The sequence below is a fragment of the Parambassis ranga genome, chromosome 21 (assembly GCF_900634625.1).
Source record: "Parambassis ranga chromosome 21, fParRan2.1, whole genome shotgun sequence".
Classification (NCBI taxonomy): domain Eukaryota; kingdom Metazoa; phylum Chordata; class Actinopteri; family Ambassidae; genus Parambassis; species Parambassis ranga.
The window spans coordinates 12,696,488-12,709,548 of NC_041041.1; the positions used below are offsets into that span (position 1 = coordinate 12,696,488).

Below are 13,061 nucleotides of genomic sequence, written 5' to 3' on the forward strand. Positions count from 1 at the left end.
GAGAGATCATCTTTGATGTGTCTTAAGTATCTCATTATAATTTCTAATCAAGACTCTTTAAAAAACCTCTGTAAAGAGGACATATCATGTGCCCTTCCCCCAGCACACTGCGTAGACTGCAGCCATCCACTGTGACTTTTGTCATAAATGACCAACAGCAGGCTGACATTTTGATTTTATATGATGCTGCTCTGATCTCTTTTCATTACGCATTTCTCTAAATGGGTATCTTGTGGCTTGGAAAAAACAAATGTATCAAATGTGTTTAGCTCAGTCCATTCACCAGCTCCTGTGACTGCAGCATCTGCAATGACACTGAATTTAAAAGCGAGAAAAATCAATGAGGCACCAGGAGCAAGAAAACATTTTAAATTACATGACTGATAAAGGTTGTATGCCCCCCCCCTTTACATTTTTAATTCAAACATGCCTTTTTGCCTTAATTACTGTATCCAATTAACTGAACCTCTTATGCTGCACAGGGTGCTTTGGCAAAAGGTGCAGATGCCTTCAAGTGAAAAAAACACAACATGGTGCAACTGACTGTAACTAACAGCTTTTATATTGTAAATCTTACAATGATCCTAACCTCACGGGAAAGGTGACATTTATTACAAAACACTTACTCTATATGTGTATGTATGTACACCAGCAACATATTGTACAGTACATTGCTTCAGTTGGACGGTTTTAAATGTTTGTTTATGCTGTAATGGTAAATCGCATCACTTCCTGTTGCCCTGCTGAAGGTCAGACGGCTGTCTGACTGAGAGCCATATCAGTTTTATTATTTTATATTCCATTACAGTAAAAACACAGCTACATTTGGACAATTCAAATGGATTTGAATTTAATTTTTTCACTGATACAATACCCTAGTTAAAATTTAAAAAAACTACTTTAACTTGCTCCTTTGGAGATGTAGGCACAGAGGCCCCAGGTTCAACACTTTCTAAACGATGCTTTGAATTAGAACTTCATTTCACCCTCTGTGTTTCTCAGGCACTGTCAGGCAGCAATGTTTTTAATTTTTAACATACCATTTACTGTTTTATTTATTGCTACAATGTCTTTGTTCTTACTATGATTACACATGTAGGTTTTTCTGTCTGTTGCCACACGAGACACGGTGATTTGCTGACTCCCTGTGAGCCTGGTGGCTGCCTGATGTCCAGCCGGGGAACTCCTCAGTATCAACTTTTAAATCTTTTTTTAAGACTCCAGACTGTGTCCTTTATTGTTTAGCTTGGTTTTCATGAATGGTATTTGCTGTGTCTAATGATTTTATCTTGTTATTGTTCATGTTTTGGATTATCTGTTTATATTGTTTTGGAAAGTTGGCACTGAACAGTTATCCTCACTGTGTCGTGTCTTCAAAGAAGTCATGATTTATTGTATAAGTCAATTCTATCCAGCCTCTTTTGACTGTTTATCACAACATGTGTCTTTAAACCTCTAAAATCTTTTCTTTGCTTTCAATTAAACAATTGCTACTTTTTTTACATCAGGGCTACAGCTTGTGGCAAATTAGAAAACAGCTGGATGCAGACTTTTTATTTTAACTTAAATATGACTTTACATCCTGAACAGACGGTTTAGCTGGATGAGAAGCCTGGCTGGGGTCTGTTGTTGTTGCATATCTTTATTTAGGAATATGAGACAATGATGTTATGAGCACGTGTACAAGCACATGAATAACCAGGGTTGTGATTAGAATTAAACACCAGGATCATAATGTAAACACACACGATGCTGTGCACCTGTTAATGAGGCAGTGAGCGGTTGTTGCTGTAATGGATTTGAATTATTTCACATTAAAACTTTGTATAGAATCCCAGAGGTGACGTCAGTTGACTTGAGTTGTCTGGAGTGAAGCGGAGCAGCTTCTCTTCAATCTGCCAGTGGAGACCAACACGTTCAGACACACATTCCCACTCCGGACTCACTTATTACTGAACGTCCATCTCTTTCAACATCCCACAAAACAGCGGGGGAAACGGGGGAAAACTGGGAACACAACCTCCATTTCACCTTCCACGGAGAAACACGGACATTTTCGGTGAGTTTTCCACCTTTGCTCGCTTCTAACCTCCGTCCGGTAATGTGTTATCTCACTGATTCCCAGCTAACGGCTAAGCTAACCCTCTCTTCTTCTTGGCTAACTACAGCAGTAGTAGCATCCCTTCGCTACACTTGCGTCAAGTGTATTCTCTCAGCTCAACACGGCGATAAAAGTCGTTGTGAAAAGTGTGTGAAGATAAACTTTGTTTCAGAATTAAGCTGTTGATATTTTAAATGAGAACTTGGGACACAAGGAGAGTCCTGTGGCGAGGACTTAAGGAACTAGTTATCGTGACACCGGTTCAGTCCTGTCATTATGTCTAAGCTGGTCCACTTTGATAAGTTCTCTGTCTTCTCAGGTTATTTATTGTTTTTAGCACGCTTGTTTGGAGTGTATCATCCTCATTTCTTGTTTTTTAATGAAAGTATTGCCTGGCTGTCTGTGCAGCGCTTGTCGTGGCTTTTAAGCGTGATCGCATGTCATGACATTGTCCAACAGCTGGATGTAGTACAGGTGTGCTGTCTCAGTATTAATATTTGTTTGCTTCTTCAGTTGTTATCCGTACTAAAGCCGTGCTATCCGCTGCTGTCGCCTCACCGTCTGCCTGTCTTCTCTTTTTTCCTTTAAAAGAAAAGCGCAGCTAAAGCCTCTGCAGCTGCGGTCTGAGCTGAAATTTACCCTTTGAGATTATGACAATACCCTCCATTTTTTATGCTTTCATATTAACAACAAGGCATTCGCCATCTTGGGCTATTTAAAACAGCACTGCCTGTTTAAACCGGAATGAAACTTTGTTGGAGAAAAGGTCCAAAGAATGCTTTAATGTTTGCAAGGATTTTAAAGCTGGACGTCAATTGTTTGTGTGTGTGGAGTTTGATTTATTTGTATTTTTTTTACATTTTTGGTTATGAGTTTATCTTTATTTATATCACTCATTCGGGTTAGGCCTACAAATATAAATCTGAATATCACCTGTTGTAGTCTGGTTACCACAATTATCACAAACTACAGGAATCAGGGCACTTTGACATTGCCCTGGTTTCCATGTGCTTTATATGTAGATTTTTTCTGGGATCACTTTACTTACAAATAATTTAAAAAATCCTCTGCTTGTCTGTCAATTCATGCACAAACTTTAGACACCAGTTTTACAGTACACTTTGTATCATGTCACTGCAGTAGAAGCACAAGTGTTATGCCTACAAATAACATTAGCAATGCTTTCTTCAGTCAAGCCATGACAATGGAACAGTCAGCTAGCAGTTTAAACCAGAAGCTCTGAAATATTAATTTTACACATTTCCTGCTTTGATATTATTAATAGGATCCAACCTTTCAGACTTTTACAGCTTTGTCTGCTGTTTTTGATTCATGGTGTGCATTCATAACTCTGTTTAGAGCTTATTTTTATGGTGTAAATTTGTCATGGTGTCGTTTAGTTTAGCAGTCATCCTCTGCAGAGCTCTAATCACATTCAATTGATAGTAATGAACTAGCATGTGACCTTAGCACGCACCGTCTTAGCAAAATGGCAACAAAACATTTGCACTGGTAAAGTTCATCATTTAAATGGCTTCAGTAGCCAAGGCAGCGAGATAAATCAGATCACAAGCCTTGATGTGTTATGCATGCATCCAGTAACTGCCAATGAATCAAAACACAGGTAGAAGGTCACTAAATTTGCCTCATATTTATTCAGTGCACATGTCCTTGAGAAGCTCTGCGCACAAAACAGTGTTCTGAGCTTCTAATATGTGAATCCTTTAAGAAAGCAAAAGAGTCAGCAAACCTGAGGTTTGAATGTTTTAGGATTTTTGTTCTTCAGGGCTTCAAAGGCAAACAGCTCCTGGTCGGTAATTTAGTTTAAATTATAGTACTTTATGCACTAGCAAACAGCATAATCATTCATTGTAAAACTTAGAACCCCCCCCCAGTATTTCAGGATTTTTAGAATTTTGTCTATAAGGTTGACTAAAAGCCAAATACAAAAAAATGTATGTTTCATTCTTCACAGAGCTCAGCATTACAAGTAAGCATCATGGCTACTAACACTCCCCTACCAGTATTTTCTTACAGAACACACGACAACCCCGTTCATTATGGTCTTTTGGTTCTTTCTGTGGCCTTTTGAAAGTGAAAAAAGGTCTGCTAATAATTGTGTTTCACCCATTTTCACCCTGTCTCTCCTATTCTTACCCTTTCCACAAGTTTGCACTCATTAATCAAAGATGCTGGTCTCCTGCTGAGGGCTGAGCTGCAGGTTCATCAATTTGGCAGCTGACTTTCTGTACGGAACGGTGAAGAAGCTCTTAACACACAAGCATAAATAAATCTATGGTCTTTATATGCAAGCCCTGAAGGTTAATGCTGTATAATTCAATGTAGCCTCTTTGTGTGCTGTGATTGATGTTTTTAAACATGTAAGGCTTGACGGGAGTCCCTTTTTGTAGGTCAGTGTTGACACTTTATGATTGGGTGAGCTTGGGGGGAGCGGCACAAGGGAGGTGGATTATTAGGAATATGTCAGGGAGATTACTCTTTTTCACTCATCTTCCTGGTCTATTTTCTCTCTGCCTGGAGATGCTTGTCGCAGTGCTTTATTTGAACCACTGATGCTTCAGAGATTGAAGTCTTCCTGCTGTGTTAATGCAGCTGATGCTTGAAGTGCTAGTGGCCTGGCTTGCTTGTTTGGCTGTTTAGTTTTTATTTGTATTCTCTAATGTAAACATTTTAGGTCTGCTGGGAATGCATTAATTGAATCTTTATTAATAATTCTATGTCAGGTAGGTGCGGTAATACAGATACAGTACAGACCTTTAGGAAAAAAAAAAACACTCCTCGCCCACCACACAAAGACCTTGTGTCAGCAGCCCTTTTTTATTGATCCTCATGCATTTAAAATCTGGTCACTGCTGCCACAAACACTTCCTGCTTCAGCTATGCAAGGTATGATGTTGCAGTCTAAACCTGCCTAAATTCTGTCCAAAACAAATGGGCTTTGCTCAGTGTCATGCATAAAAACCTCTTGAATGTACAGACATAACTCCTGTTATATAATGCACAGACTGTGTCAGTGGACCCTGATGTCAAATCTGGGTTTGTGGACTACCGTTTTGAAGCCTCAAAATTGAAGCCAGAAAATTGAGGTCCTGATAAACTATCCCAGTCTATTCAGCTGGGATGGCAACATAAAGTGTTATTTTTGATACAGGTGCCTAGCATTAGGTCATGTATTGAGTCCCTGCTTTAAGGCTGTTGTCCACGGAGGAAAATGTTCTGGCTTGACATACATACATCTTGTTTTGCATGCTCAGAAATGCTTAGCTGGTTCACAAATTTTGCTTTAGTGGCCAATTTCAGTGAATGAAAAACACTTATTTCTGCTCTAGGAGATTTGTTTATTTGTCACCCACAACTAACTAATCAAGTTAATAATTACGTCAAAAAGTTAGTGGAAAAAAAATAGCGTTAACTCGAATGTATGAATGTCATGTTGTCACTAAATATCCTCAGTGGATGTGAAGTTTTAAATGAAATGAAAGCTTACTTTGGGAAGTTACTTTGGTAAACAAATGATCAAGCTATGCAAACTATGCAAGTACCCCATAGTAAGAAGTTAAGCACAGGCCAAACTCAAATCATGTAAGACAAAGGCCAAGTAGACACCCACTAGTGGTCCAGAGGTCACCCTACCTGTTGTTATTTCCATGACTTTGTAAGCAGCTTTTGTGTAGGATATACAGTAAATGTGTACAACAGCTTTATGACGTGACACAGATGGTGTTTAGTATCATACATGTGGTCACTAGTCATGCCATTTCTAATTGATTTGTCAGTAGATGACTGTTGGGATAAGTTTTGGTTTGACTTTAAATCTTTGTTTTCAAGTGTTATGATTGGATCCACTTTTCTGTTGAATATGAATTGCTGTAAAATCAAAACGAATGTAACCAATATAGCTACCTGCTGCAGTCACTTTTATTCACTCTTATTATACAGGATACCATAATCCAATATCTTTCAGGTGCTTTTGTACCGTCCCATCACCTTGTGTTGTCTGGTGCAGAAGTTAGATTTTCTACTCTTTTTAAAAATGGATAACTCATTTCCCTTGAGGCCCAAATTACCATTTTTATTCAATTTTCATGGAGTGGTCAGATAGGAACAATGCTGAATCCCTAAATCGATAAAGCCTCTTTTATAAAATGTTGCACATCTGTAATAAAAGTATACACAAAAAGCTCTGTAAAACTGTACACATTCAGGCCATATTCCTTTCATAAATCACAGTCTACCTGGAAACGTGGATGCTTCCGCCCTCTACACACCTACATTTCACCATAAATAGCCACAAACAGTGCATATTGATAAGCAGATCTAAAATACACCTGATTTCAGCTCAGAAATGAGCAGGCTGATGAGTGAATGTTTATGATATGTAAGGGACCAGAGAGAGATCAGAGAGGAAGAGCAAGAAAAGGATTAGACCTAACAGAGTTATCAAGGTGCTTGTAGGTCCGAAAGAAAGAAAAAAGAAAGGCATTTTAGCCACATCAGGAATTTTTCACTTAGATCAGCATAAAATATCGCCCTCCTAATTCACATTATAGGATAAAGTGAAGTATAGTGTTTGTACAATTTACACAGTCCATAATTGCAGGTAGTGTCTGAGCTGTCTGAGGTACCAGAAGTGTGTAATAGTCACTTCACAGTGGTGTCTCGGGTGTGCTCTGCATGCCTGACAGAACCTGTGTGTCCACTGCAGTGACTTACACACACAAACTGATGGTGGTGATTGGCACAATATTGAAATATATTACTCAACACCGCTGACAGCATCTCCTGCATTTATTGGATGCTGTTTTATCGATTCATCCATCCATACTTACTCCGAGCCAATCCCAGATGACCAGGCTCCTACCCCTGTCTCTAAGGGGTAGTCTGGCCACCCTGCAGAGGAAACTTTATTTTATAGTATATATGATCTCATTCTTACGGTCAAGACCCACTTCCTGTGGCCATAAATGATGGTAGGAACTTAGACAAACCAGTAAATCCAGACCCTTGCCTGTTGTTGTTGTCGCCTGTTGGTTCATGTAAAAAAAAGGACTTAAATTCACAATTTGAAATGAGACCCCTGGTCGGGAGCAGTGATTTTGCATTTTACTTTAGTTTTCCTGTAGGTTTGGTTACATCAGCTGCTCATTGTCCATGTCTGCCATTGTGCTCTTTGAAGCACTTCTTTTGATCTTGCATAGGCAAAAAATTGCTTTGTTAAACTGTAAAAAGTAACACGAACAGAAACACTGCACTACACGAAGCACCTCATTTCGAAGTGTTATTTAGGTAAAGGATTTAAATTTCCAATTAGGTTGAGTTTTAACAAAGTCCTCCTTTTATGAAATTAGTTTGTGCTGCATTACCCTTTGCTCTCATTTTGTGTGTATCTAATTAATTCCCATCTTTCTTAGAATTAGTGTTAAGGCTTCAGAGCATATTTAATCTCTGGGGGGAGGGGGACTTTTTTGACTATGGGGTATTTTAAGATAAATTTTCGTGAACCACAGAGGGGTAATTGGTGGGGCTGTGTGGCTTTGTTTTATAATGTAATTTGGGTTACTGTGCAAATTATGTAGCTTCATACAGCTGCTATTTAATGTTTAATTGTTGATTTGATACTGGCATGACTGGTTTCAGATTCCCCCCAGAAAGTGTGCTGTGTATTCTTTGTTTGGTTGCATGGGCAGTACACTAAAACAGTACTTTAAAAAGCCTGAAACTTGATTTTTGGGCTAATTGTTAATTCTAGGAGGAAATGTTTTTAGTCTTATTCCTTCCATCATCTTGATTTATTTGCATAATTTTCTACCAAGGTAAGTAAAACTGTTATCTTTTGTGTTGTGAAATTCATAACATCATGACATGTACACGGCCACCTCCTCATCCAGAGGAAACAACTCAGACACTTTATGTGACTGACCCTGAAAAGACATGGGTCATAAGCAGCACTGCAGACAAGCTGAGCCGAAATGGCATTGACAAAATGAGCCTTACCACTTGTATCCCACTCACGTCTACAGTTGAATGCTCAACTTTACTTCTGTTTTTGTTAAAGTTGTTGTGGATTGCAGAACGTTTCATAGTTTCAAGTTTTATAAATAGTTACTAGCTTGAGAAGTGGTTGTTTTACTATCTTACATGAATGGTTTCATATAATACTGTCTATTTAGTTATTCATTGAATGTGTCCCATAGAACACATAGACCACATGATATGCCAAAAGTATCCTGTGAGATTTAGGACAAGGCTTAAAGAAGGTAATTCCAAAACTTTTAGAAATTGGTTCTTTCAACAGATCTCTACCCGGAAATCCTGAAAAAAAGATCCATACAGTCATGGTCATTATCCACATGCTTCAGAAGATTCCATTAGGCTAACGGTAACTGGTGCGTCTTTACCCTTTGTCCAGTTAAGTTTCGTTTCTTCTCACAAACTCTTTACTATAATTTTCTTGTAGGTTGAATTTAGACTAATATAAAAGTAACATCTTCAAATCGGATGTTTTATTACTGGGACAGCAGTGGATTTTAAAAAGCTGAAAGGACTGTAAGGCTGTAAGGGCATCTCTGAGTTGTGCAGATGGCACTGAGGAAATCTGGCTTTTCTTGGGCCTCTTTGTTACCTGCTGATCTTGGATTGTCATGTGAATTTATCGGACAGGGATTTCCAATCAATACACACTAATACTGTGCGTCACAATTAAGTATGCTGCTTTGTATTTTTTTGGGGAAAAAAGATTGCAAAGTAAGGGCCTTTTCTATTTTTGTAATTATTGGTGGGCTGGATTTGGCAACTGACAATATTTTGTTAAAACTGAAAATCTGAAACACTCCATTGATAAATGTGAAAGTACTCAAATATCACAGATACCGCTTAAAGAGACCCACCCAGGCCTGCACTGAGAAGATGTGTGGTGTCAGGGCTCAGACAGATTTAGAGGTTATGTCAAGGTGAATGCTGAGTTGTAGAATGGTAGGAAATCATTGATATTCTCACTTGAAGGCTGCAAATGGCTTGGTGGCAGATGGGGTCTTTGTCAAGGAAGAAAAATGGCAGCTAGGGAACATCAACACCATTTTCCCCATCAACTCTGCTGGCGGGTGGCGACCTTCTGCCACTCACAGAGATCACCTTAGCGCATGATCAGTTAACTCTCTTTCATTGTTTTCCAAGCGTGTGGAAAAGGATATTAAATTTCAGTGTTTTTAGCAAGTGTCTGCATGTTAATTGTTTGTAATGCAGCAACAGATAAAGACAAAATAAGCCAGAATATACATTTAACCAATATAAGAAAATTTTAAATTCAATTGATTTTCCATTTCTCATAATTTTAGCCCAAGATCTCTCTAAAAGAGAAATGGAGAGATTTTTGATGTATATATGTATTGCATGGCATCAATTTGCTAGCACGTTGGTTTTATTAACATTTGACTCAAAGTATCAAAATAAATAATTTGCAAGGTGCAATGTTTATGCAAATTACATTAATTTCATAATGGTTTTTCATTACACAGATAACACAGATGCACAGAATAAAACTGTCACATGCTTTTTGTTCTTGACTGTAAACAAATCAGAATAAGATATTAGATGAACCTGGGGAAAATGAGGAAAATGAAAACATAATGACACAAACAGCAAATGACACCGAGACACCGGTTTAATATGTATATATTTCAGCTTGATGGTTGATGTCATTAGCAGATCTCATTGTTATGCATTGACTGTCCTCCTGCAGTAAAATGAATATTGTATTCATCTAACCTGAATATGTAGGTGGAAATATTTGGTTTTAAGTGGCATACTTTACAAAGAAGAGTTGTCTCCCTACGCTAAGACTGTTTCTCATTTGGATAAATCTACTAAATACCATCTTAGGATGTCATGTGCATGTTGTTGCATGTACTGCTCTGATGTAAAGGGGATGATATTGAGCTTATGCTATTCACTTTAACCTCTCTTTTCCAGGCCAGGCTGCAAATGGCTCTCTAGTCTGCAGTGCTTGTCAAGTTTTTCTTGGGTTTGATTGGAATAAATGTGAATTTGTGTGTTCAGTTTCACACTTTCACACACCTCACACAGCTACTTGGGTATGACAATAGTGTAGGACAGATGCAGCTCTTCATTTGGCTTGTTGAAGATAGCAATATGCATGTTTAGGATGACAGAAGTAATGAAAACAATATTTCTATATGTATTTATGTAGCATTATTATATCCCCTGTATTGTATGTATAGCGCATTATATATACATATATCTATGAAACAGCCTTGTATCAGCATGGTCATTACAGAAGTGTTTAACTCCATAGTCACTGTTAGTATTATGAGAGACAGACTGAGGTAGTGGAAGCAGGTGATGGAAGTATTCATTTAGCAGCAGGGAAGATGCTCTTTTTTGAAGATGGCTTTGAGGCAGACAGGAAATTAGTTATTTTCCCTGCACATTCATCAAAATAAAAATAGTCTTGAGTATCCCAAGTGACTCTCCTACATCTATTGAAGCCACAGCTGCATGTACCTTGCACTTAGTATTAACTCTCCACTGAATTTGAGGTGTTTTGAGTACTATTATAATAAACCCTTTGTTTCTTTGTCTTCTTCATCTGAAAGCTATTGGCCTGTATTTCATCCAACAATAATTAGCATATACGTATTTAAAATGATGAAATGACCTATTTAATATTTATAACCTTTACTTTTCTAAAATTGCAATGTAAAACAGTTATATCCTGCTGCTAAGAACAAAGACCTCAGGATGGCAAAGTGTTGGACATTTTCCTTCACACTTCAGTGTCTGATAACCTTTGATTTAATGGCTTCCAGAATGCAGAATGTCAACAGGGACTGTCTGTGTGTCTTGTGCAGCCTCTGCACACACAGTAGTGTTTTATTTTGACAGCAACATTCAGAAATGGCAGAGAGTTATAGGGAGAGACTTATGTGAATATATGTATGTATGTGTACATTATTTGTACATCACAATAATGTTTAACCTAAAATATGCAGGAATACAAAAAAAGAAGACAACCCAACCTGCACTTGCAGTGTCAGATTCTCACATTAAAATGTGAATATCATTTATTCTTCTTCTATTTGTGACCTTCATTGATGATATTCAGGATTTTGAGGTGTTTCACCACCATTGTCTTCTTTGATAAAACAGTGGGCATATGTGCACAGTGTCACTAGGTCTTGAAAGGGACACTCAGGAACTATTGTATTGTATTGCCTCATTTGGCACACTGCAGTCACACCTCCCATTACGGTTGCCGTATGATTTATGTTGTGCTCTTTAGAGAATAAGAGAGAGAAGTGATAATGGTCCTGGCTGCCTTCCGTTTCTTTGTTTTTTTGGACATTGACAGTGGGTAACAGTGGGTTGATGGCTTAGTTAGGGCCCATGTCTTCCATGAAATATTATATATGACATTTCAGTGCCAAGACTTAAAGACTGACTGAACCTTGGACTTTTTGTCAAGGTTCTGCCCAAGGTTTGAAATATCTTTAGCATGATGGCCAAAGGCACATCCTGACTGCACCCCATCCTCCACCTAAATGACTGATAGCTACATGATTGATTAGGTGTCATCCAACTTACTACTGGTATGTAAATGTGTATTTGTTATCATACACCCATACACACCTCAGAGCAATAATTATAATGGCATGTGGATGCGCTGTGCTAACTACAATCTAAAATAATTTGCTGTGATTTATTTGGCAAATGCAGGGTGATAATCTTTGCAACAGGATTGTACTCTCATGTTTCATTTGTACCTTTGTTTCTTGTCAGGTTATTGGACCTGATTTATATTCAAGCTGGTATTTTTTGTTTTGTTTTGTTTTTGTATACAAATACTCAACTTTCCCTATCCTGCAATGCAGTATTAAACTGAGATACTCAGCTGCTGATCCAGTCCTACGGCATTGCCATCTTGATATGTTTTATCTACACATAAATAGTAAGAAATTAACTTTTTTGTGAATGAGGAAATTGATTTTGAAATATTGTAAATATTTTTCTTTTTGTTAGATGTGATGCATGTGTAATCTGTTTTACAAATTGTGCATGCATCATATTTATTTTATCTAAGTGTTGCTGTTTTTTAACAAAATGATGCCTACATCTGCTTTTAGCACATAATGCGAATTTCACATATTAACACTTAGTATTCACCCAGTGATAAACATAATGCTTCTCATTTTTCATGAACAAATACTTTGCTAATGATGCTCTGAGCAAATTATGTTGAAAAAGGATGGAGTAAATAAGGGGGATACAGTAGGAATTTTTAATGACAGGATCATGGTTTACATGTGATTATCACTAACAAGTCTGAGCTTGCCTTTCCATCTCCTTCCTTTTAAAAAAACAGTGGAAGTGGCAAGATAATTAGGCCATGGACAGGTATACTGTTACTCACACATTTACAGTTGGGTTCATTTGTGTGAAGTGTAGCTTACTATTAGAAAATTTACTGCTCTGGCACCCTATTAACAATAAAGAAATCATCCAGGGAATGCCATTCTCGCGGTTCCAGCTGCTTGTTCTGAGCCAACAACAACAGATTAATGGCATGTGATTTGGAGATGCATAAAATTATTTTTTTCTTTCTCTCTTGTGACCCCCTTTCTTCCTTCATTTCTGTATGTGTCTAATTAGAAGCTGCAGGCGTAGCTACACAGTTTATTACCATTGCTTGCTGTTGCAGTAAGCAGGAGCTCTGGGAGCATGTTCATGATGGATGTCAGACTGTGCAGAACATGTGGGACTCCTGTTTCCAGGCTCCATGCCCTGCCCCCAGATCATCAAAATGATCAACATGCAGACTGTGCTAACGCTGCTCTGAAGGACAAATGTATTTCTTGAAACATTTGTCATACTAAGACCTTACATCATTCATCAGTTTGCCATTTCTGCATGGTTTACATTAACT

The 13,061-nt window shown here is 38.0% G+C and overlaps 1 protein-coding gene across 4 annotated transcripts in view; it reads left to right on the forward strand.

The window, feature by feature from the left end:
• The first annotated feature begins 1,909 nt into the window (after positions 1-1,909).
• The window catches only part of LOC114426526 (bromodomain adjacent to zinc finger domain protein 2B-like), a 32,154-nt gene continuing 21,002 nt past the window's right edge, over positions 1,910-13,061 (forward strand). For all 4 annotated transcript variants that reach the window (XM_028393998.1, XM_028394000.1, XM_028394001.1 and 1 more), the window contains exon 1: positions 1,910-2,059. The gene's annotated coding sequence lies outside the window, so the exon portion shown is untranslated. The remainder of the gene's footprint in view (positions 2,060-13,061) is intronic.